This window comes from Salvelinus sp. IW2-2015, linkage group LG4q.2 (genome assembly GCF_002910315.2).
Source record: "Salvelinus sp. IW2-2015 linkage group LG4q.2, ASM291031v2, whole genome shotgun sequence".
In the NCBI taxonomy this organism is placed as follows: domain Eukaryota; kingdom Metazoa; phylum Chordata; class Actinopteri; order Salmoniformes; family Salmonidae; genus Salvelinus; species Salvelinus sp. IW2-2015.
The window spans coordinates 11444781-11470993 of record NC_036843.1 but is presented as its reverse complement, the minus strand read 5'-3'; the positions used below and the strand labels follow the sequence as shown (position 1 = coordinate 11470993).

At 44.9% G+C, this 26213-nt stretch overlaps 1 pseudogene; it reads right to left on the bottom strand.

Moving 5' to 3' along the window:
- The window catches only part of LOC111962975 (60 kDa lysophospholipase-like), a 29385-nt pseudogene that overhangs the window by 1610 nt on the left and 1562 nt on the right, over window positions 1-26213 (bottom strand).

Below are 26213 nucleotides of genomic sequence, written 5' to 3'. Positions count from 1 at the left end.
CGCACAGGGCTCTGGAGACGCACAGGAGGCTTGGTGCGTGGTGCCGGAACTGATGGTACCGGGCTGGAGACACGCACCACAGGGCGAGTGCGTGGAGGAGGAACAGAGTTCTGGAGACGCACTGGAAGCCTGGTGCGTGGTGTAGGCACTGGTGGTACTGGGCTGGGGCGGGGAGGTGGCGCCGGATATACCGGACCGTGCATGCGTACTGGCTCCCTTGAGCACCGAGCCTGCCCAACCTTACCTGGTTGAATGCTCCCCGTAGCCCGGCTGTGTTGGCGAACCGGGGACACCATGCGTAAGGCTGGTGCCATGTATGCCGGCCCGAGGAGACGCACTGGAGACCAGACGCGTTGAGCCGGCTTCATGGCACCTGGCTCAATGCTCAATCTAGCCCGGCCGATACGTGGAGCTGGGATGTACCGCACCGGGCTAAGCACACGTACAGGAGACACCGTGCGCTTTACCGCATAACACGGTGTCTGCCCGTACTCACGCTCTCCACGGTAAGCTCGGGAAGTTGGCGCAGGTCTCCTACCTGACTTCGCCACACTCCCTTTTAGCCCCCCCCCCCAAGAAATTTTTGGGGATGTCTCTCGGGCTTCCTACCGCGTCGCCGTGCTGCCTCCATTCGCCGGTATCCCTTCTCACACTGCTCCAGAGAATCCCAGGCGGGCTCCGGCATTCTCCCTGGGTCGAGGGCCCACCTGTCGATCTCCTCCCACGTAGTGTAGTCCAGACTCTGCTCCCATGTCCATTCCTCCTTGCGCTGCTCCTGCTGCCGCTGCCTGTTACCACGCTGCTTGGTCCATTTGTGGTGGGTGATTCTGTAACGCTCGTCGTTAGGTGGAAGAGAGGAGGACCAAAGCGCAGCGTGGTATGTTTCCATATTTATTGGAAACACTTAACACGAACAAAAACAATAAACAGAAAATGAAACTAACGACGCTACAGACCTGAACATGTGAACATACAGACCACGAAGAACGCAATGAACAGGAACAATCACCCACAAACAAACAGTGAGAACAGCCTACCTAAATATGGTTCCCAATCAGAGGAAATGTAAAACACCTGCCCCTGATTGAGAACCATATCAGGCTAGTTGACAACCCTAAACCAAACATAGAAACACATAACATAGAATGCCCACCCAGCTCACATCCTGACCAACTAAACAAGACTGAACAAAGGAAATAAGGTCAGGAACGTGACACTGCATCACCGCTTGGATTGGCAAATGGACCACCCTTCACCGTAAAGCGCTACAGAGGGTGGTGCGGACAGCCCAGTACATCACTCAGGGCCAAGCTCCCTGCCATCCAGGACCTCTATATCAGGCAGTGTCAGAGAAAGGCCCGAAAAAATGCTGAAGCCATAGACTGTTCACTCTGCTACTGTCCAACACCCGAAGCCCGAACTATCTGTACTGTCTATCTTGCACTGACCCTACACACACACTCATTGTTTTGTACTGAGTGTACAAAACATTAGGATCACTCTTTCAATGACAGGCTGACCAGGTGAATCCAGGTGAAAGCTATGATCCCTTATTGATCCCTTATCATCACCTGTTAAATCCACTTCAATCAGTGTAGAAGGGGGGGAGACCGGTTAAAGAAGGATTTTTAAGCCTTGAGACATGGATTGTGTATGTGTGCCATTCAGAGGGTGAATAGGCAAGACATAAGATTTAAGTGCCTTTGAACGGGTTATGGTAGTAGGTGCCTGGCGCACCGGTTTGAGTGTGTCAAGAACTGCAACGCTGCTGGGTTTTTCACGCTCAGTAGTTTCCTGTGTGTATCAAGAATGGTCCACCTACCAAAGGACATCCAGCCAACTTGACAACTGTGCGAATGCATTGGAGTCAACATGTACTCTGTTCTTTATTTTACTCTTATTAATATCTATCCTGATGCCTAGTCACTTCACCTTGAATTCATGTACATATCTACCTGAAATACCTCGTACCCCTGCACATTGATCTCGTACACCCTGCATATAGCTCCATTCTTGAATATTTTATTTTATTCCTTGTGTTAAGACTTCATTTTAGCTCTGCATTATTGGGAAGGGCTCGTAAGCAAACATTTCACAGTAAAGTCTACACCAGTTGTATTCAGCGCATGTGATAAAAAATATTTGCAGGGAACACAATATATGGTCTAAACTTGGCATATAAGTTTCTCACTTATGGATGGCACAAATTGGAATATGGGGGAGGGGAATGGGCAGGGTATATGCAAATTAAATACTGTAGCATTTTATGTGGGACCTTAACCGTACCCATCCTTTACTACCCATGTTTGTAAATGGGAGAGAGGCTCCCAGTCCCGAACTCACCACATCCATGGGCGTCTTCCCGTCGTAGCCTCGTATGTTCAGGTCTCCCCCGGCCAGGTGCCACATTTCCAGGCCCTCGATGTCAGCATTGGATGCCAGACTTTAACACATCAAACACCACCAGTGAATTCACTTGGAGGGTTCCTATTCAAGTGGTTTCATGATAAAGGGACTAAAACAACCAGATATCTACAGTAATAATAACATCAGGGTTTATTGTATAATCACACTAATCGATTATGAAAAGGACTATGAGTATGCTTGTTCGCTTCCAGTGAAAGACAAAATCTCTCCCACTCTTTTTTCTAAAAGTGAGGACACCAGCCAGGCAGAGCAGTTCAGGGTTCTGTGGTGATGACGTTTGGATGCTGCAGTGGTCCAGAGCTATGCTGTCAGGGAGCATTTCAAGTTTTTATGTAAGACAACTTGGACAACTGGTCGTACCTGCACAAACTATGTAGGATGGGTCTTCGGGCAATGCATGTGTGAGAAAGTTCTGTGTGTGTGTGTGTGTGGTGTGTGTGGTGTGTGTGTTGTGTTGGTGTGTGTGTGTTGTGTGTGTGTGTGTGTGTGTGTGTGTGTGTGTGTGTGTGTGTGTGTGTGTGTGTGTGTGTGTGTGTGTGTGTTGTGTGTGTGTGTGTGTGTGTGTGTTGTGTGTGTGTGTGTGTGTGTCCCATCCTGTTACAGCTTCTGCGACTGCATCCTTCAGCTCATCGCTGGAGAAACGGGCTCCTGTCTCTCTCAGCAACTTCACCGCCTCTTTGTGTCTGGATGGACAGAGAGATGGACAGACAGACACAGAGATATGAGAAACAGTTTTCAAGTACAGATGCTATATACAGTGTACTACAATCAAGGAAAAGATGACACGTGCAAAGCAGAATCAAGCTCACAGTGCGAGTCAGAGATCAGTGAAACTGAGACCATTAGGTGGAACACTAGTGATCCATCATTGTTTGAGCTATGACTGCAATGTGCATTAGTCATTTTTCTAGCAAGTTCTCATAGTCTCTGTTGACAGTGACAAGTTGTGGCACTGTGACTGGGTGCTAAACAAGTAGGGACAAGTTCCGAACGCCCCCACAGTTAACCACCCACACATGGAGCCTGAGCAGAACGTCTCAGCAGCTCCAAGGATGCACTACACAGTGGTGGAGACAAAAGGCACAGCTCCATGGCCAGAACCAGGGACTTTCATAGAATTTAAACTAAGAACATCCATCAAATGTTTAAGAGGTTAAATGCACACACTACGGTATCTGTTGGTCATGCATGTCTAGCTCTACTTTGAGATAGGTTTTGGCCATAGAGACAGTGGCAAGCCATAGAAACAGTGGCAAGCCAAGGCTAATCTATTTCAGTCCTTTTGCTAGAGACAAGGGACCGTTTCTGTCATCCATGAAGCTGTGGACAGGCAGGTAAGACTGGTTCAAGACACTACCCTTCGCTGTACTGTGTTTCCATCCTTATATGGTCATCGGGAAGGAACAATAGTTGGCTTTTGAAATGTGGTTTAAACTTAGGAGGAAATGGCATAAAGCCTAAAAACGAAAGAAAATCTGTCTGAAATAAAATTGATATTTATTTCAAGTAACTCTTACAAAATGGAACATATTGCATTATCACAAAGACCTGTAACAAAACAGAGATTTTGACAGTGTAAGAGAGACAGAATGGGATATGGCTATTTCCCCAACCAAGCATCGGAGGTTAATTATGCTACCAGGTTGAAGATCCCACTCTGCAACCCTCAGCCCTTCCGTACCAAGACAACATGGGCTTGTCTGTGCCTGCCCTGCCAACGGTTTACATCCACCTCTCTCAATGCTCGTTCACACACACACACACACATTTCTCCTTGAGGCACCCACAGCATGATACTAAACACTGCAGCCTTGAATGTCTTACATTCCCCAAAGAAATGATATGAGCACACAGCAATGTCAATGAATGATTAAAAAAACATGAAAATAATAACAATTTGGGGTAAAAATGAATACTGGAGGTATTAGAAGATTACAATTAGCCCAATTGGCAGCTAATTATTGTGGTGGCCTTTAAACTCCATTAGGACTCTTCCTCTGGTTTCAACCCCCATCTAAGAGCCCCAGTAGCAGTCATTCCCTCCTGGATATGATAGTCATTTAGCAGGCCCAGACTCCCTGCCTCAGACACTGTAATGAGCTGCCGTCTAACTGCCTGCTGCTTGTACACCATTCGCTCTAAAGACTGTCATGGAAATATAAGGAGGTTGTTAATGGCCAACAGGGGATTTCAAATGTCCCACTTAATTCTGTGTGAATGATATCATTACTGTGTGATGCACACACCACTCCCTGGGCAAATAGAAGAAATCAGTTAGAATTGGCTACTGGGGGCTTGAATCATAAGGGATGGGTGAACATTTATTGTAGAGGCAAAGCTGTTAAGGACATATCATACTCCATTCCCCCAACCTCCCAATGCCATCCCATATTCCTCAATGCCCCCCCCCCCCCCCCCCAAATAAATGTAAAGCTATTGTCTTGGCCCACATGTTAGCTCATTCCTACCTGAAATGCACAGCGTTGCGCAGGGGTGTGTCCCCATTGCAATCTTTGGCATGGACGGTGGCTCCCTGGTCCAGTAGATACTGCACCCCTTTGAGGTGGCCCTCACTGGTAGCGATGTGCAGAGGGGTGCGTCCATCATAGCCCCTAGACTCAGGTTACTGCCCTGATGACAAGAAACGCATCACATACTGTAGATTCTGTTGTGATGATACCACGGTGTATATAAAACAGTGTATTGAGGTATCAAACCCATGTAGTGTATGTTGTGCTACACATGTACCTGGAGCATACCTTTCTGAATGGTGACAGTGGCTGTGTCCGAATAGATGTAATTGTGTTCTAAATAGTAGGCCTTTTGGGTATGCAAAAATAGAACGTTTGATAGTATGTGAAATTTCACATTTGAGAATGCTTAAATGCCAGGTCATACTAATTTCGGCATTTCGGCTAGTAGAATTTGCTGCACACTATTGAGGAAGATAATCATCTTTCCAGACCCACGTGTGTTTGATAGCAAGCAGCTGATAATCATATAAGTGATTATAAAAAAGGAACGAATGGGGGGAATCAACGTAACTGCGCATTAGATGACGCATTCTAAGTATGAATGAGCCTAGTGTGTTGATATTTGTTGCTTACTGCATTCGTTTTCACTAAACAGTATTGCTAAATAGTATGCAGTACGATTAGTACACAGCATGTCGTTTTAGTAAGTAGTAGGGAAGACAGATTTCGGACACGGTCAGTTCCATCTTGAATTGATAGACATTTTTAAAAGAGTAGCCAACCCATTCCTCTATTCATACTGAAATATAACCTCAATAAAATAAGCTCCCAAAGACCAAAATAAGTGGGTTATTTCAAATGAAATTGACAGGAAACACTAGGCAATCATCCTCATGTCAAAAGTTAACTGCAAAGGAGACCATATCAAAATCAATCTTTACATCTAACACAATATGACTACTGAGGTTCCAGTCGGTTATCTCATGAAACTCAATCTTTGGTATGCACTGCACTGACAGGTTCAACCAGATGGACCGTGGGACTAAGGGAGTAATAAAAGGACACACATTTGACAGTGCATTGTCTGTGTTATCAGTCTGGGAACATGTGTGTCCTAGAACACTAACAACATGTGGACTGAACTCTGTCCTACTGAGAGTAAACATGTAGTTAGTTAGAACATGCATGTTTTCTACTCTCCCTCCTTATAAAATATGAGGTTGTTGCAGTGATTCTTTTTACTAACAGACATTATGACAGGTTGTATTTAAATAACTGTTCCTCACCATCTCCTTTAAAGCATCTAAGGCCCCCACGTCTCCAATCTTAGAAGCAGCACAAGCTAAGGTGGGGGTCAGAGCATCCCTTATGGCTTGAAGCTCCTGGAAACATCAGTAGAGAAAAATCATGCCAATACAAAGGCTGACAATCATCAGGAAATGAATGTTTTATGTAATGTGTTATGAGTGATATAAAAAATACACTATAAAGTTGGATTCAACATTTGGCAGTGCAACGACTGGAGAAAGTAGTTTTTTGTACTTCAATAGGAGCTCTGTCCTCTCAGATAAGCCAGAGCCTGATAAAAACCTGTTAGGTGGAAGGTAACCCTGCAGTCTCAGTGGTGGTGACAGTGTGATGTGGCCTCACCTTCTTACTATTGATGCTCAGGGACTTGGCGATGACCTGAATGAAGCGACTGTCACTCAGAGTGAGCTTGGCCCCCTGCAGGTTACCGATCATCTCCCCCCGCAGGTTCTGACTCAGCATCTGGACACATAACACACAGACAGCACAACAAAGACACAGTCAGGGCAACACAGACAGCACAACAAAGACACAGTCAGGGCAACACAGACAGCACAACACACAGACAGGGCAACACAGACAGCACAACACACAGACAGGGAAACATAGACAGCACAACACACAGACAGGGAAACACAGACAGCACAACACACAGACAGGGAAACATAGACAGCACAACACACAGACAGGGAAACATAGACAGCACAACACACAGACAGGGAAACACCAGACAGCACAAACAAACAGAAAGGGCAACACAGACAGCACACAACACACAGAGAACGGAGCAACACAGACAGCACAACAAACAGACACAGTCAGAGCAACACAGACAGCACAACACACAAGAAAGGGCAACACAGACAGCACAACACACAGACACAGTCAAGAGCAACAACAGACAGCAGACACACACAGGACACAGTCAGAGCAACACAGACAGCACAAACACACAGACACAGTCAGAGCAACACAGACAGCACAACACACAGACACAGTCAGAGCAACACAGACAGCACAACACACAGACACAGTCAGAGCAACACAGACAGCACAACACACAGACACAGTCAGAGCAACACAGACAGCACAACACACAGACACAGTCAGAGCAACACAGACAGCACAACACACAGACACAGTCAAGCATGATCAAAGATGTCATCAGCTTGTCACTTCTATGATCCTTTTATCTCCATGTGAATCAACTCTGATATCTACTTCTCTTTACACTCTAATGTGATATTTGTTTCAGACATAGGACTCAGACATGTCACTGGGGTTGGGCTTCAGAATTCTCTCTACAAGGGGCCAACATTGTGTAGGGATTGAAGGACTGTGCGTTTAGACTATGAATCCTAATGTCCTCTTGGCCTCTATGTTTAGCTCCTTCCTGGCCAGCACGTAGGACAGCTTGCAGAGTGCAGCCTCAGAAGTCATGTCACTGGCTGCCACCAGCCCTGCATCACTCAGGACCTGAGGAGACCAGGAAGAAATGTTAAGAACACACATCCATCCACATCCTACCCATTAAACATACATGGTCTTCTGGTCTACCATTCTGGTGGCGTATGATGTGGTGACAGAACCCCTCAGACACTGGGTGCAGTTAACAATGATCACGCCCCTCTCTGTGGTATTCCGGAACTCCTTCAGCAGGTCAGCTTGGTTGTCAGGGGCGTTACCACTACCATACGTCTCAAGGACGACGCCCTCCATGGGCGCCTGCAGGAAGGACTTCACCTGTAGAGAAAGAGAGAGCGAGAAGATAGGCCATTTTAGTCTGGCTGGTAGGAAAAGAGAGGGAGAGAAGTGTACAGAGCAAGCTAGGATAGGGTTTAACAATAGGCCCAGACTTTACCAGCCCCCCCCCCATCCCCCAGCCCATCTGGTGCCCATGCCACCCAGGCTGTCTCTCAGTCTCAGGGTGATTCACTGGCTCTAGGAAAGCTCTTTACCACACCAGCCCTGGCATCTGGAGAGGAGACGGCTCAAATGGCCAGGCATGGGGAACCATTAACATCAAGGTGCTAAGAGACAGCGTAATTTCACCTGGCAACCCTTGGACCTTAGGCCTAACTTGTGCAGGCAGGGAAATATAGCAAGAGCTGGGCATAGCCCCAAATCTTCCATTGGATTTCGGATCAAGCCTCTAGCTAGCCAAAAATGTGTGCAACACAGATTCCTAAATAACCCCCATGATGGCAGAGACCGTGGAAGGCAGAGGAGAGCCTGATGCATAGTCAAAAAAGAAGCAAGTGATTAAAACAGATGAAAAAGCAACATGGCAGAGGGACCAGATTGAGACAGTAAAGTCATCCTCCCCTCAGTCTGTAGATAGGGAGGTGTATCTAAGTGTTTAAATGTCGGTGCCACCACCCTTGTCTTTAGTGGGTAATTGGACATGCCCCATAACCCTGTCTCATTTTTCACTGGGCTAAGTGCTGCTGGCAACCCCAGAGCAGATCCTGGCTGTATGCAGACCACTTGGAACACCCACATGATGGTGGCTTGTCAGAAAACAAAGTAGGGCCTTCATGAGAGGATACACCACAACATAGCTGCAATGAAGACTTTTAGATGAAGGTGGCTCCAAATGGGCTGATTTAGTCTTTCTACAACAGGATATTACTATACTGAACAAGAATATAAACGCAACATGTAAAGTGTTGGTCCCATGTTTCATGAGCTGAAATAAAAGAACCCAAACATTTTCCATATGCACAAAAAGCTTATTTCTCTCAAATTTCTGGAACAAATTTGTTTACATCCCTGTTCTCCTTTGTTAAGATAATCCATCCACCTGACAGGTGTGGCTTATCAAGAAGCTGATTAAACAGCATGGCCATTACACAGATGCACCTTGTGCTGGGGTCATTAAAAGGCCACTCTAAAATGTGCAGTTTTGTCACAAAACACAAAGTAACAGATGTCTCAAGTTGAGGGAGAGTGCAATTGTCATGCTGACTGCAGGAATGTCCACCAGAGCTGTTGCCAGATAATTTAATGTTCCTTTCTCTACCATAAGCCACCACCAACGTCCTTTTAGAGAATTTGGCAGTACGTCCAACCATCCTCACAACCACGTGTAACCACGCCAGCCCAGGACTTCCACATTCAGCTTCTTCACCTGCGGGATCATCTGAGACCAGTCACCCGGACAGCTAATGAAACTGTGGAGTATTTCTATCTGTAATAACGCCCTTTTGTGGGGAAAACACATTTGATTGGCTGGGTCTGTCTCCCGAGTGGGTGGGCCTATGCCCTCCCAGGCCCACCCACGGCTGTGCCCCTGCCCAGTCATGTGAGGGCCTAGTGAATTTATTTCAACTGACTGATTTCCTTATATGAACTGTAACTCAGTAAAATCTTTGAAATTGTTGCATGTTGCATTTATATTTCTGTTCAGTATATATTACTTTCAGTATTACAGTATATCAGAAGTACGAAAGACAGTTGTGGTTTAATGATGTGGTTAAATGGGAAACAGGCACAGGGCAGAGCCACTATCCACCCCTTTTCACCTCCACCCCATCCCCACCCTGGGAAGCCTCTTAAGGTCAATGCAGTGATGCCTGGGAAGAGCCGCAGCAGACCCACGTTACGGTTCATCTGAGTGCTCACTTTGAACCGTGCGGTCGTGTTCGCCCTCAATATCGTGTCCCAGTTAACTGCAGGGGAGAGGGAGAGAGTTCAGTGAAAACATCCATCTATCGGCCACGTCTAAGATTTGACTTGATATAGATACACTATGAGCACATAACAGGACAGAGCCAGTATGATACCCCTTGATTACTTCAGATCTGACCAGAGGAGGCAGGTTAGGAGACTTGAAGGCATTGAAACTCCCAGAGTCCACCTTGGTCACACGGTTCCCTCGGTACAGCTTGTGATTGAAATACACACACACCTAGAGAGAAACAGATGGGGAACAAATGAAACCTCAGAAGAGATAATACTATGGCTGTAGTATATATACAGTGGCAAGAAAAAGTATGTGAACCCTTTGGAATTACCTGAATTGATGCATAAATTAGTCATAAAATTTGATCTGATCTTAGTCACAGCAATAGACAAACACAGTGTGCTTCAACTAATAACACACAAATTATTGAATACATCATTTAAACATTCACAGTGTAGGTTGGAAAAAGTATGTGAACCCCTAGGCTAATGACTTTTCCAAAAGCTAATTGGAGTCAGTAGTCAGCTAACCTGGAGTCCAATCAATGAGACAAGATTGGAGATGTTGGTTAGAGCTGCCCTGCCCTATAAAAAAAACTCACAAAATTTGAGTTTGCTATTCACAAGAAGCATTGCCTGATGTGAACCATGCCTCGAACAAAAGATCTCAGAAGACCCAAGATTAAGAATTGTTGATTTGCATAAAGCTGGAAAGGGTTACAAAAGTATCCCTAAAGGCATTGATGTTCATTAGTCGACAGTAAGACAAATTGTCTATAAATGCAGAAAGTTGAGCATTGTTGCTACTCTCCCTAGGAGTGGCCGTCCTGCAAAGATGACTGCAAGAGCACAGTGCAGAATGCTCAATGAGGTTAAAAGAAGAATCCTAGAGTGTCAGCTAAAGACTTACAGAAATCTCTGGAACATGCTAACATCTCTGTTGAAGAGTCTACGATATGTAAAACATTAAATAAGAATGATGTTCATGGGAGGACACCATGGAAGAAGACACTGCTGTCCAAAAAAAACATTACTGTACGTCTGAAGTTTGCAAAAGAGCACCTGGATGTTCCACAGCGCTTCTGGCAAAATATTCTGTGGACATATTAAACTACAGTTGAGTTGTTTGGAAGGAACACACAACACTATGTGTGGAGAAAAAAAGGCACAGCACACCAACAGTATGGGGGAGTATGGTGGAGGGAACATCATGGTTTGGGGCTGCTTTGCTGCCTCAGGGCCTGGACAGCTTGCTGTCATCGATGGAAAAATGTATTCCCAAGTTAATCAAGACATTTTTCAGGAGAATGTAAGGCTCTCTGTCTGCCAATTGAAGCTCAACAGAAGTTGGGTGATGCAATAGGACAACGACCCAAAACACAGAAGTAAATCAACAACAGAATGGCTTCAACAGAAGAAAATACGCCTTCTGGAGTGGCCCAGTCAGAGTCCTGACCTCAACCCGATTTAAAATGCTGTGGCATGACCTCAAGAGAGCAGTTCACCCCAGACATCCTAAGAATATTGCTGAACTGAAACAGTTTTGTAAAGATGAATGGTCCAAAATTCCTCCTGACCGTTGTGCAGGTCTGATCCGCAACTACAGAAAACATTTGGTTGAGTTTATTGCTGCCAAAGGAGGGTCAACCAGTTATTAAATCCAAGGGTTCACATACTTTTCCCACCCTGCACTGTGAATGTTTACACGGTGTGTTCAATAAAGACATGAAAACGTATAATTGTTTGTGTGTTATTAGTTTAAGCAGACTGTGTTTGACTTAGATGAAGATCAGATCAAATTTTATGACCAATTTATGCAGAAATCCAGGTAATTCCAAAGGGTTCACATACTTTTTCTTGCCACTGTATATATTCCCTTCAACAGACACAATGCTAAGGTAAATTAGCGCTTGGCTATTTTGTGCTATTGATTTAACAGAGCATGTGACAGAGCCATTGATTAAACACAATTACAACTACATTTTCCTCATATCTTCATTTAAAATGTATCAATCCATCTTTGTTGATAGCAGCACATTCTCTAGATACATCATTCGTTAAAGGCCCCAGAGAGTGTGTACGTTTGTTATTCCGCGACTCTTAAAGACAAACACCCTTTGACACAACTCTGAAGTCTCATCTGGCAGTTTCAGGTTAGGTCCTGTATTGCGACACTCGCACATTCTCATGCTTTACTGAACAGTCTTGTTAAACAAGAGGTTTAAGGCTTTTGGTGCCTATTGTCTGACAACATAGTTTATCCTCACACCTTTATCAATCAGGTACAACATAGCCTCTACTATCTCAGTGGATTTGATTTATGTTGAAATTCGCATTAAGTTATATCACAAAAGCTCCAATCCACAGCAGCTTAAAAAGCTAGACTGACACACTTCAGCAAGATGAAAAATAATTTCAGTACAAAAGACATGCAATGGGGAATTAGTCTGATATAAATAATAGCAACTGGGAATTGAAGATTTCATTCATCAACACTTGATGATTGTGTGGCGCAGCGGTCTAAGGCACTTTGTTCTTAATTGACTTTCCTAGTTAAATAAAGGTTCAAATAAAATAAATTATTCAACATAAATTCACGTTCAAAAACAGGTACAGGTGACTTGTAGGCAACTGCGCTACCAAGAAGCCTCCCTCCACTATTCACCTCAGGAATCGAAAACTGACCGGCGATCAGCAGTGACTCCAAGAGGTTGTTTCTTCCATCGTTCCTCAACTCATAGATCGGCACCTGCAAGAGGTCATATAAACAACATATCACGCTTCTGTTATCTTAATCAGGCAGTTCAGCCATAAGGATGGCAGGTGTACCTGGGAGCCGGTGAGGATGGCAGGTGTACCTGGGAGCCGGTGAGGATGGCAGGTGCACCTGGGAGCCGGTGAGGATGGCAGGTGCACCTGGGAGCCGGTGAGGATGGCAGGTGCACCTGGGAGCCGGTGAGGATGGCAGGTGTACCTGGGAGCCGGTGAGGATGGCAGGCTTCCCCAGGTGCTCACACATGAAGGACAGAGCAGATGCTGTGTAGGCCATGGTGTCCGTGCCGTGGAGGATGACAAAACCGTCATACTTCTCATAGTGTTTCTGGAACCAAGAGGCAATAGAGAACAGGATCAGACTTGAAGTTCCAAGGTCAAAATGTGTAGTCTACATCTTGCCACAAGCTTTTTCAAATGACTACTGTATTTATTACAAAAGCACCAGTACAGTACCACAAACAGCATGGTTACATAAAAAATTGTGATAACTGACTTTTACTTCAGGGAATGATTTGAGACTGTTGTATTATTGTAATACATTATGTTGTATCATAATGCATCTGCTTATGCATATGGTTAAAGTCAGGGTTATGGTTAGTGTTAGAGTGAGAAATGACAACACCAAGTACCTCAATGTCCTTCCCAATTGTAGACCAGTCATCTATGGTCATATTGCAAGAGTCCAGCAAAGGGCTGTACTCTAAAAAAGTGTACACTATCCTCTTATTCAGTTTTGACAGCCTGTGAAAAGGCACACATTTACTTTGAGTCACAATCATCCAATAATAAAGAAATCACAGAAAACACCCCGAAAGAAACACAGTGCATTTACAACCGAGCTGACTGTTTACACAGAGACACATAAACAATCAAGGTTAAGCAAATGAGGCGATCACATTTTTAAAAAAGGAAATCACTTTAGGGGGTCTTTGTCTTGGATGTTTTGTTTACTTTACAAAGGCAGTGAGACTTGGTTCTGTTTACATGAGAGAGGAACAGGCCGAGGTTAAAGAAAGGAAAAGAGTGAGACAAGCTTAGTCTACTTTATGAAGCGAGACAAAGTCTATTTGGTTGGGCCTTCTGTTTCAGCAGCAGGGGTCCCAAACCAGTTCCAAAGCGTGAGGTGTGAATTATGGACGTGTGATGGAGGGGGCAAGGATTAGCTCATTTTAGAGGGGAAGGGGGAGACGCCCTGGGAAGTTTTGCTGTTTCTTCTGCTCAGTATGACACTGTATGGGGAGTTACTCATTTGAGGATGTTCTGAGGGGTGGTTGTTAGATGTGTGGAGGGGGGATGACTAGTTAGATCTCTGCGTCGCTTTAAAAAAGGGATGGGTTCATGTCTTAGCGAGACCCCATGTTCTAATTATAGGGTCAGTTGCTCCTGGCCTCCCATGCATATTAATGACTCCTCTAACCATGTTGTCCTAGCACCCTAATAAGATAGTGTGCCTCTGCTAAGCAGCTGTGAAAAGATTTTCAATTTAATCTCCCTTTTTAAGACACGGGACGGGACACGGCCACCCCCCACATTACCATAAGACAGCTAGAAACACGGATGGGGGGTGCACATCATCCCCTAGTTGGGGGTTCAATAGAACAGCAGGGGAATAGCAAGCTCACCCCTCAGCACCTAACCAGGGGCCTAAAGACACCACCCTAATTAGCCCTGGCTCCACACACAATCCTCAAACATATGTTGTTGATAATCTTAAAGCGATAGTGCCGCTGAAAACAATATTAAAATCACCAAGTATTAATTTATCTCCTGGTGTAGCCAACGGTGTGGCAGGGAAACAGGTATTAGCATACCGAGGGTAGGTTGCTGCCCCGTGGCCTAGCCTGCTGATGTCACGTTCCTGACCTTATTTTCCTTTGTTTAACTTTGTTTAGTTGGTCAGGACGTGAGCTGGGTGGGTAGTCTATGTTATGTGTTTCTATGTTGGGTTCAATGTGTTGCCTGATATGGTTCTCAATTAGGGGCAGGTGTTTGACGTTTCCTCTGATTGAGAACCATATTAAGGTAGGTTGTTCACACTGTTTGTTTGTGGGTGATTGTTGCTGTGTCTGTGTTTGTTACACCACACGGTACTGTCTCGTTCATTCATTCTTTCTTTCCTGTTCGTGCGTTCATTGTTTTTTATGTTCACAAGTTCAGGTCTGTTTAACGTCGTTTGTTGTTTTGTAATTTTCGAAGTGTTTTTTCGTATTCGTCTTTGCTTTAATAAATATTCATCATGTCTTCATACAACGCTGCGTTTTGGTCCGATCCCTACTCCTCCTCTTCAGACGAAAAGGAGGAGAGAAACCGTTACAGCTGATGAGGAGCAGAGTATTGGGAAGGGAGAGGAGCAAACAGGAGTTTGAGGTAAAGGCTTCCCACAGAGAATTTCACTACCACTTTTCACTCGCAGCTTTTCAATAAATCAATAAACCAATTTCCTACTACACACATTTCAAAATTCAAGTAATGTTAGGATATAATGACATCAGCTTGCCAATTTTATTTCAAGTCCACTGCACATGCTCACTGCAAAGTGCAAACTAAATAATTCAGGCATTAGGGACATTTATTAGCAATGTTTAGTGACAGCTAGTTTGTGTTAATCAAACTGTGCTGCCACACAAAGGAACATAATGATGGTAATAATGAAAAAGAACCTCACAGAAGCAAGGAGGAAAGAGGATGATTGAATCAACTACTGAACTTAATGAGAGATTATATAATTATTTTTAGGGACGGAAGGTGATGTCCTATGAATCCCCTGTGAGACTGTTGAAGTGATCAGGGGGTGAGGAACAGAGGGCTAGGGAGGTGACACATTGCAGTTCTCCAAACAGACACTACCATGATCCAAGCAGGCACAGTGCCAGCAGCCCCTCCACACACATCCACATGCGCACACACAAACAGTCTCGCTCAGACTAGCTTGAAAAATACTGTGCTTGTGTAGTCCTCTTATCAGTCCCCTATAACCCAGCCCCATCCTGTCAGCCTTTATCTGTGGTCCAGAGCTGCTCTGAGTGGGTTTGAGGTTGAGGGGCTGAGCCCTGCATGTGTATCTGTATGGATTAGCGTGCAGGCAGACAGGGGCGCCCCCAATGGCCCCAACACTGCAGGCCAAGAGAGGAGAGGAAGCTGCTGGGTGGGATTTGACCCAAGGTTCCTTGGTCTGGGCTCAGCCTCCATCTGGAGGGGCGATAGTGGGCACCCCTTGGACCCGACCTGCCAGGACCCCATTCAGCAGAGGGCCCTCTCGCTGTTCCTGAACACACAGACCCAGACTACAAGGATGAAACACGCTTAATACAGATTAGCCTCACTCCCTGCAAGCGTGACACCAGCAACCCCTCGCAGGCCTATTCGCTCCCCGACAGCAGAAAGCTCCTGGGGATGCTTGGAGTATTACAGAAACATTGTGATAACTCGACTGTGCTGCACTTTTTTTAGCTAGAAATGAACCAATGAGATTACCTCTCTCTCTAGCGGGAGCGAAAACAAATGATCTGAAGAGATGGAATAAGGGCATAAGGCAGTAGCGTGCCGTGGGCCTGGCGCCTGGGCCTTCAGTGAGGTCCTACACAGTCCCACCCGAATTAATCCACCTGTTATTACCATCATTTAGATGCCATGGCTCTAGACACTATACATTTAGACAGAAACGCAGTATAACCAGGCGTTGCGTCACCTTGAAATTGACATTTTTTTCAGAGAATTGCAGGGGAAGAGTACAATACAGTACAGTTCAACTAATAGGCAAGAACATAGTCGAGTGCAACAGAGTTATATTAATATTCTTCTTCTATCCATTTCTGGTCCACAAACTTTGAGCTTTAAGTCCCCCAAAAAATAAATACAGTGTGTCACTTAAACAGCGCATTGTCGCACCCAAAGCAGTTTCACCGTGATGATAAAGACACATAACTATTCACTGAAAATAAAAGAAAACAAATAATTGCAACATAGGCTATTTGCCATTTTATTTTGTTAATATATAGGCTATTAATATTAACGAAATAAAATGCGAAACATACATACACATTTAATTAAAAAAATAACATGCATTGTATGCCTACTCACCAAAGACTGATTATTAGACAGTTGCGTGCGCTTAGGGGATCGTGAGAAAAATGCTGCAAGGCCATTGAGGTGGCAAAGAAGACCTTGCATTCTTTAAGCTTTGAGGCTCCTTGGTCAGTACTAAATTAGTCGATGTGCATAGCAGTGAATGAATAAGGCCATCGGTGCCCTCTCCTTAACTTTAGCCTGCACCCCATTGAGTCCAGATGCCATGACTGCTGCGCCATCAAAACACTGTGCCACAACTTTTTCCAGACTACATTCATTTTCCTCCAAGAAACGGAAAATAAGAGCGGCAATGTCATCAGCTCGCTTGCCGCTTGTCACATCTTCAAACCGGATAAATCGCTCCTTGACTCCCGTGTCCGTCACATAACGCAGGACGAGTGAGAGCTGTAGCTCCACTCTGGTGTCCCCAAACGTTTTCAAAAGCACCATTGCTTGTAAGTGCCCAGCCGTACTTTGGTGTCTCGTTGCTGCCTTGGTTAGACAACTCAAGTTTGCAAAGCCAGTGTGGCTCCAACACCAAATCGATCACTTGCAAATAATAGGCATTCCCAGCAGTACAGTTTGCAGTGCTTCTCGGAGCCTGTGAGCCATTTACAGCGCTCATAGTTGAAACTTTGAAAGTGGCGAACGAACGAACCCTTTCCCGCCTGTACAGGCTTTGTGGCGTCGGGCGACCTCTCCTTACAATGTCTAACTTTTCTTGAAAAGTTCGTCTTGAGAATGGCGTTAAATTATATCCTCGACCAAATCGATATCTTCTCCTCCTTCCGCCATTGTGGTTCAAAAACAGTAGAACACGAATTAATTCGTTTATCAAATTTAGTTTCCTAGATCTGCATAGACCTGCCCATAGGACCTGCCTCTCAATATTGGTAATCCAATCAAAGACGTGGACGCCCTACGCCTGCTAGCTGGCTCCTGTGTAACACTGGAGCCAGCCAGCAGGCGTACAATAGCCAACTCTAAAGCTGATTGGTTGACACAAAAATTTTAATTTCCATTCACTTTAAGCTACAAGCGCCCGCACTGTTGATTCTGAAGGCCTGAGGGCAGATTTTAGACCCCTGGCAACACATGATGGCTGAATATGATTGGATAAAAGATCTAACGTAAAGACCAGCCCTCCAAATCTCAACCTGGGGCTGGAAGCAGTGCAACCAAGAGGAAAGCTATGAAATGAAGAGTATAACTCTTACTCTGGGGAATAATTTAATACATATTTGTGGGAAAATATATTTAAAAAAAAATTATATTCTGATGATGTTTAGGCCAGCAGAGAAGGCCTTGCAGGCCCTGACGGCCCACCACTGGCATAAGGTCAGGCAGCCGTGAAAACCACTACAGATATGCTGCTTCACAACTCCCTGCAGGTGTGTGCTCGTAGGATCACTCCCTGATAGATTCAAACACAGACACGACTGAGCAGCAAACTGTTCCTGCCAGGCACGTTTTGACACCAGGCGGGACGAATACAGAGGAATCAAACCACTCTCAGACACACAGCATAGCGTAGCATAGTGTAGCGCAGGCATACAGTATGCTACCAGTACTATGGGACCCTTTTGATAGTTCATCAGCGTGGTGTGTCAGCATCCTGTCAAAACAACACAGAGAGTTTTAGAGTGACATGTTCCCAGGCATGTAGGGAATAGAAACGTGTGATATTATAGCCTGTAGGTCTACTGCCATGGAGGAGCCATACTGAACTGATTTTGGGGGAGGATCTCAACCTTTATCCTGACATGGTACACTACAATGTGTTTTTTCAAGGAACCTTTTAAAAAGCCTTGTAGATTGAAAAAGCCTTGAAATCTGGCAATGTCTTGTCTTTGAATTTGAGAGTCAAATTAAGCAACAGAACTTTCAGCCATCTCCCTCTCCAAATTCACACAGGAATGTGCCTTTGTTTCACAGACATTTCCCACCGAAACTCTAACACATTCTAAAAGGTTATAAAGGAAATACTGTAACTAGAAAAGTATATACACTACATGTACAATGTCTCCATCCTTGACGTTGTGTATGAAATATGAAAAATGATGAAAGCATTTTTGTTAAGAGAGGGATGTGATCTTAGAAACTATAAGAGGAAATTGTTTCTATAACTTTGTACAACTGAGTCGTCACCGCACCTTGAGTGAAGTCAGAGAGCGTGTCAGCGTCTCGAACTGCCCCTTTTGAATGAACTGCATAAAATGGTGGGTTAAGAATTAACATATCAGACCAGAGAGGCGTGTAGCTGCAGCTCACGTCCAAAGTGGTTTGAACTCTGAAATCTCAACACGAGGTAGAGACAATAACGTCACCTCCCGGAAAATCACTGGTACGGCTGATTAGCTGTCCTAAGTAAAATATCTAGAAAAGTGAATTTAAGTGGGACCATTCTACTACTCTTCTCAAATCACCTTAGTACACTACTCTCATCACCCAATGGGAACCATCGACACGGCTGGCTAGCCTATCTTCAAAGAGGCAGCTTCAGGAGTGAATGGAAAGTAGAATAAACTGTAGTTCTGTTCAGGACTACACGACAAGTCACCGGATACCGAACGACGGCAGAGAACAACAGTAGAAGAGACGAGTGGGGACCCCTTTTGGACAATCAGAGCCTTACAAGCGTGCCGCGGAAAGGCCTAACACCCTTTTTAAGAAGGCCTAGTTCCGACAGCGATACACAGCGATTTCTTACTCCAAATGGGCGGCGGTTCGTGTGCAAAGTATATGATTACTGTGAGAGTAGTTTCTAAAATATACCAACGATAAGTGTCTCTTTCTTTCTCTCTCTCCATATCTATTGTGTCAGTCTGCTAGGGACCTGTTTCTAATGTATTAAGTCTGTATGTTTATCCTGTGTTATCATTTAGTTAGCTAGTAAATAAATAATTAAACCAATTTGTGTACTACTGAATCATAAGTAAGGCTGGATTTTTTGCAGATGCAGGAGGTTACAACTGTTTATAATGATGATATGATACAAGGTTATGATTAATACGTTGACTGTTTTATGGATGTGATAGGTAAAGACCTTTAGAGTTTAATTCAGGAGATGGTAACTCTTTTAAACAACCGCTCTCATGGTGCCCCAAATCCTAATGAGTTAATTGTTACATGATTAATTTAATCAGGTAACAATTAAATATATTTAGTTGATTAGATAAATATCAGTCATCAGATGAATGAAAATAAAGTCACAACAATACAATAGTCTCCTGTGTAAAGAAATGGTAAGGGCGTAAACATTTATGTATCGGTAGTAGCGGTAGGTAGAGGTTCATATATTTCTATAAGAGCAGATATAACTACTATTAGCCTAGTATGTTAGTCTTTTATTATCTGTATCAAACTCCAAGCTCACCATCTGAAGTTTGTCAGTCAAATAGCACAAGGCTACAATTTTTTTTTTTTTTTTTTTTTTTTTAATTTCACCTTTATTTAACCAGGTAGGCTAGTTGAGAACAAGTTCTCATTTGCAACTGCGACCTGGCCAAGATAAAGCATAGCAGTGTGAAAGCAAACAGAGTTACACCATGGAGTAAACAATAAAGAGTAATAACATGGAGACGAAAAAAGAGAATTATATAACATGTTGTGGCAAAAGGCATGAGTGGCAATAAATCAAATAATTAAATTAGCAGATTAACACTGGGTGATAAATCATCAGATGATCATGTGCAAGAAGAGTATTGGTACTTGGTGTGCAAAAGAGCAGAAAAGTAAATAAATGTAGTATGGGGTGGGTAGGTAATTGGGTGGGTAGTTTACAGATGGAACTATGTACAGCTGCAGCGATCGGTTGCTGCTCGGATAGCAGATTTTTAGTTGTTGAGGGAAGATAAAGTTTCCAACTTCAGAGATTTTTGCATATCGTTCCAGTCGCAGGCAGCAGAGAACTGAAGGAAAGGCGTCCAAATTAGGTTTTAGCTTTAGGATGATCAGTGAGATACACCTGCTGGAGCGCGTGTTGCTGGTGGGTGTAGCCATCGTGACCAGTGAACTGAGATAAGGGGCACTTTACCTAGCATAGCCTTGTAGATGACCTGGAGCCAGTGGTCTGACGACGAACATGTAGCGAGGGCCAGCCGACTAGGGATACAGTCGCAGTGGTGGGTCGTATAAGGTGCTTTAGTAAAAAACGAATGCACTGTGATAAACTGCATCCAGTTGCTGAGTAGAGTGTGAAGCTATTTTGTAGAACATCCCGAGTCGAGGATCGGCAGGATAGTAGTTTTACTAGGGTAAGTTTGCGGGTGAGTGAAGGAGCTTTGTGGCGAATAGAAGCCGATTTCTGATTTGATTTGGTTGGAGATGTTTGATATGAGTCTGAGAAGGAGATTTGCAGTCTAGCCAGACACCTAGGTACTTATAGATGTCCACATATTCTAGTCGGAACCGTCCAGGGTGGTGATGCTAGTCGGGTGCGGGTGCAGGCAGGAACGGTGAAACAGCATTTGGTTTTACTGCGTTTAAGAGCAGTTGGAGGCACGTGAAGGAGTGTTGTATGCATTGAAGCTCGTTGGAGGTTAGATAGCACAGTGTCCAAGGAAGGGCGGAGTAATAGAATTGTGTCGTCTGCGTAGAGGTGAATCAGGAGAATCGCGCAGAAGAGCACACTCATTGATGTATAGAAAAAGAGTCGGCCGAGAATTGAACTGTGGTACCCCCATAGAGACTGCACAGAGACCGGACACAATGCCCTCCGTTTGACACACTGACTCTGTCTGCAAAGTAGTTGGTGAACAGGCAAGCATCATTAGAAAACCGAGGCTACTGAGTCTGCGATAAGAATATGGTGATTGACAGAGTCGAAAGCCTTGGCAGGTCGATGAAGACGGCTGCACAGTAACGTTTATATCGATGGCGGTTATGATGTCGTTTAGTACTTGCGGCGTGCAGTGAGGGCATCCGGACCGTCGGGAAACGGATTGCACAGCGGAGAAGGTAAGTGGGATTCGAGTGGTCAGTGATTGTTTGTTGACTTGGTTTCGAAGACCTTAGAGTAGGAGGGGCAGGATGTATAGGTCTGTAACAGTTTGGTCCAGGGTGTCTCCCCTTTGAAGAGGGGGATGACCGCGGCAGCTTTCCAATCCTTGGGGATCTCAGATGATACGAAGGAGAGGTTGAACAGGCTGGTAATAGGGGGTGCGACAATGGCGCGGACAGTTTCAGAAATAGGGGTCCAGATTGTCAAGCCCAGCTGATTTGTATGGGTCCAGGTTTCCAGCTCTTTCAGAACATCTGCTATATGGATTTGGGTAAAGGAGAAGCTGGGGAGGCTTGGCGAGTAAGCGGGGGGCGGGCTGTTGGCCAAGGTTGGAGTCGCCAGGAAGAAGGCATGGCCAGCCATTGAGAAGTGCTTGTTGAAGTCTTCGATTATCACGGATTTATCGGTGGTGACCGTGTTACCTAGCCTCAGTGCATGTGGGCAGCTGGGAGGAGGGCTCTTGTTCTCCATGGACTTTACAAGTATCCCAGAACTTTTTGGAGTTAGAGCTACAGGATGCGAATTTCTGCTTGAAAAAAGCTGGCCTTTGCTTTCCTGACTGACTGGTGTATTGGTTCCTGACTTCCCTGAACAGTTGCATATGCGGGGCTCTTCGATGCTATTGCAGTTCGCCACAGGTTTTTTGTGCTGGTCGAGGGCAGTCAGGTCTGGAGTGAACCAAGGGCTATATCTGTTCTTGGTTCTGCATTTTTGAAGGAGCATGCTTGTCTAATATGGTGAGGAAGTAACATTTAAAGAATGACCAGCATCCTCAACTGACGGGATGAGGTCAATCTTCCAGGGTACCCGGGCCAGGTCGATTAGAAAGCCTGCTCGCAGAAGTGTTTTAGGGAGCGTTTGACAGTGATGAGGGTGGTCCTTTGACCGCAGACCCGTGGCGGATACAGGCAATGAGGCAGTGATCGCTGAGATCTTGATTGAAGACAGCAGAGGTGTATTTTGGAGGCAGGTTGGTCAGGATAATGTCTATTAGGTGCCCATGTTTACGGATTTAGGTGTTACCTGGTGGGTTCCTTGATGATTTGTGTGAGATTGAGGGCATCAAGCTTGGATTGTAGGACTGCCGGGTGTTAAGCATATCCCAGTTTAGGTCACCTAACAGAACAAACTCTAAGCTAGATGGGGGCGATCAATTCACAGATGGTGTCCAGGACAGCTGGGAGCTGAGGGGGGTCGGTAGCAGGCGGCAACAGTGAGAGACTTATTTCTGGAGAGATAATTTTTTAAATTAGAGTTCGAACTGTTTGGGCATAGACTGGAAAGTATGACAGAACTTTGCAGGCTATCTCTGCAGTAGATTGCAACTCCTCCCCCTTTGGCAGTTCTCTTTGACGGAAAGTGTTATAGTTGGGTATGGAAATCTCAGAATTTTGGTGGCCTTCCTAAGCAGGATTCGGACACGGCAAGGACATCAGGATTGGCAGAGTGTGCTAAGCGGTGAGTAAGGCAAACTTAGGGAGGAGGCTTTCTGATGTTGACATGCATGAGGCAAGTTTTTCGATCGCAGAAGTCAACAAATAGGGTGACTGGGGACATGCAGGGCCTGGGTTATACTCCACATACCCGAGGAACAGAGGGATAGTAGGATGAGGGTGCGGCTAAAGGCTATCAAAAATGGTCGCTAGAGCGTTGGGGCAAAGAATAAAAGGAGCAGATTTATGGGCGTGGTAGAATAGATTCTGGCATAATGTGCAGACAGGGGTATGGAGGGGCGGGTAAGCGGAGGCAAGCCCAGGCACTGGGTGATGATAAGAGAGGTTGTATCTCTGGACATGCTGGTCTCAATGGTGAGGTCACCGCATGTGTGGGGTGGGACAAAGGGGTATCAGAGGTACGGAGAGTGGACTACAGGGTCCATTGCAAAACAAACAATGACAATGAAAACTAGCCTGAACAACAGTATGCAAGGCATATTGATATTTGAGAGAGACATACAATAAGGCATAAAGTGATTGCAGGTCTTGATTGGGAGATAGCTAAAACAACAGGTAAGATAAAGCAGCAATAACAGGTGCTAGTCTGCCAGAACAACAGGTAAAAAATGGCGAGACTAGGCAGAGAGGGTCGGATTATACCACACAGATCCTGAGTTAAAGCACAGAGCCGACAGATAAGACACAAAAACAGAATGGAGTACCGTGAATTAATGGACAGTCAAGCATGCATCAGTTATGTAGCCAAGTGATCATAGTGTCCAGGGGGCAGCCTAGATGGAGCAGAGGAGGCCTCCACTAAGCTAGCCGCGGCGTGTAAAGTTAGTAGCCCGGGGGTGTCTGCTCAGACGGAGGGGGTCTGCTCAGACGTGTTGTGTCGACAGAGAATCCAAGCCAGATGGCGATGGCGAAAGAGAGGTTGTGAATTGTAGAATAGTGTTTGCTAACTGGTGCTAGCTTCGTGGCAGTGGCAGTGGACTAGCTCTTCAGTAGCGCAGAGTGGCAGCTCTGAGGCTAGCTCAAGGCTACTGGTGTTTGCTTCGGACAGAGGTGTTAGCCAGTAGTAGCACTCGGTTGCAGCTAGCTAGCTGTGATGATAGGGTGAATTGTCCAGAGCTTGCGTCAGAGAATCCGGTGATGTGGTAGAGAAAAAGCAGTCCTATTGCTCTGGGTTGATATCCGCGCATGCTAGCACGGCAGATGGGCTAGCTCGAGGCTAGCTCAAGGCTAACTGGTGCTTGCTTCGGGACAGAGGTGTTAGCCAGTAGTAGCCACTCGGTTGCAGCTAGCTAGCTGTGATAATACGGTGTAATTGTCCAGAGCTTGCGTCAGGTAATCCGGTGATGTGGTAGAGAAAAGCAGTCTATATGCTCTGGGTGTATGCGCTTTTAGCAGGACTGGCAGGTATCGGCCCGGTATTGAAGCTGGCTGTGTCCGAGTTAAGGGCGAAGACCGCAGCAGTGGCTAACTGACTACTAGCTAGTAGCTAGTTATCTGGCTAGCTTCTGATTGGGGTTACGGTTCAAAAGTATATAAAAAATAGCAGGTCCGTACCACATTGGGTGAGGCGGAATGTAGGAATGTATATTCAGTTCCTAGATGGAAAGTGAAATTAAAATAAATACGAAATGTATACGAAAAATACGAATACTATTTACACGGGACAAGACAGGACAAAGACACATCCGACTGCTACGCCATTCTTGGATTCTACAGTGATGAGCTGTTACATGGAGGTCAAACAGTACTCTTTTCACAGTTTGAATGATTGTACACTGTACGAAGATTGTAAAATAAAGTAAAACATCTCAACATTTAACTAGCCAATATATTAATAACAGCGAAGGCAAAGTAAAAAGACTAAACAGAAATAGGGATAGAAGGCTGCAGAGGAGCCCTGGAGAGGAATGAGGTGAAGGGAGAGGTGGAGCCAGGAGAGAGGTGGAGTGTATGGGTGACTTACGGCAGGACCAGGGTGTTCCTCTGTGGGCTACTCGTGCTGTAGTCTTCGTACATACGGGACTGCAGAGCATACTCCTCATCATGGAGGATGAGAAGCTTTCGCAGGGCCTTCACAAACGAATTAGGCTCTGGGAACAGCACTGTGTATGCGAGACAGAGAGAGACAGAGTTGAGAAGGTGATGTTACCATTAGAGTACGGAGCAACAAATCAGTCAGAGTTCAGGTAGGGTGAGCTCAACAACAGCCTATATAGATTTGAGTCTGATGTTTATTTTGTAAAGAGAGGACTCTGACATAGCCTAGGGACCTTGGGTTCGAGAGTGTAGCAATATGGTAGAGTCTAGGGCCGGGAAGATACCAGTATCGCGATATTCGTTAGTATCGTGGCAAGGAAACAAAACACGAAGTAGATGTAACTTCTTTAGGAAAACAGCCCTAATGTTGGAAACAAAACACGAAGTAGATGTAACCTCTTTAGAAAAAACAGCCCTAATTTGGAACAAAAACACGAAGTAGATGTAACTTCTTTAGGAAAATCAGCCCTAATGTTGGAAACAAAACACGAAGTAGATTGTAACTTCTTAGAAAACAGCCTAATGTTGGAAACAAAACACAAAGTAGATGTAACTTCTTTAGGAAATCAGCCCTAATGTTGAAAACAAAACACAAGTAGATGTAACTTCTTTAGGAAAACAGCCCTAATGTTGGAAACAAACACGAAGTAGATGTAACTTCTTTAGGAAAACAGCCCTAATGTTGGAAACAAAACACGAAGTAGATGTAACTTCTTTAGGAAAACAGCCCTAATGTTGGAAACAAAACACGAAGTAGATGTAACTTCTTTAGGAAACAGCCCTAATGTTGGAAACAAAACACGAAGCAGATGTAACTTCTTTAGGAAAACAGCCCTAAAGTTGGAAACAAAACACAAAGTAGATGTAACTCTTTAGGAAAACAGCCCTAATGTTGGAATCAAAACATGAAGCATATGTAACTTCTTTAGGAAAACAGCCCTAATGTTGGAATCAAAACATGAAGCAGATGTAACTTCTTTAGGA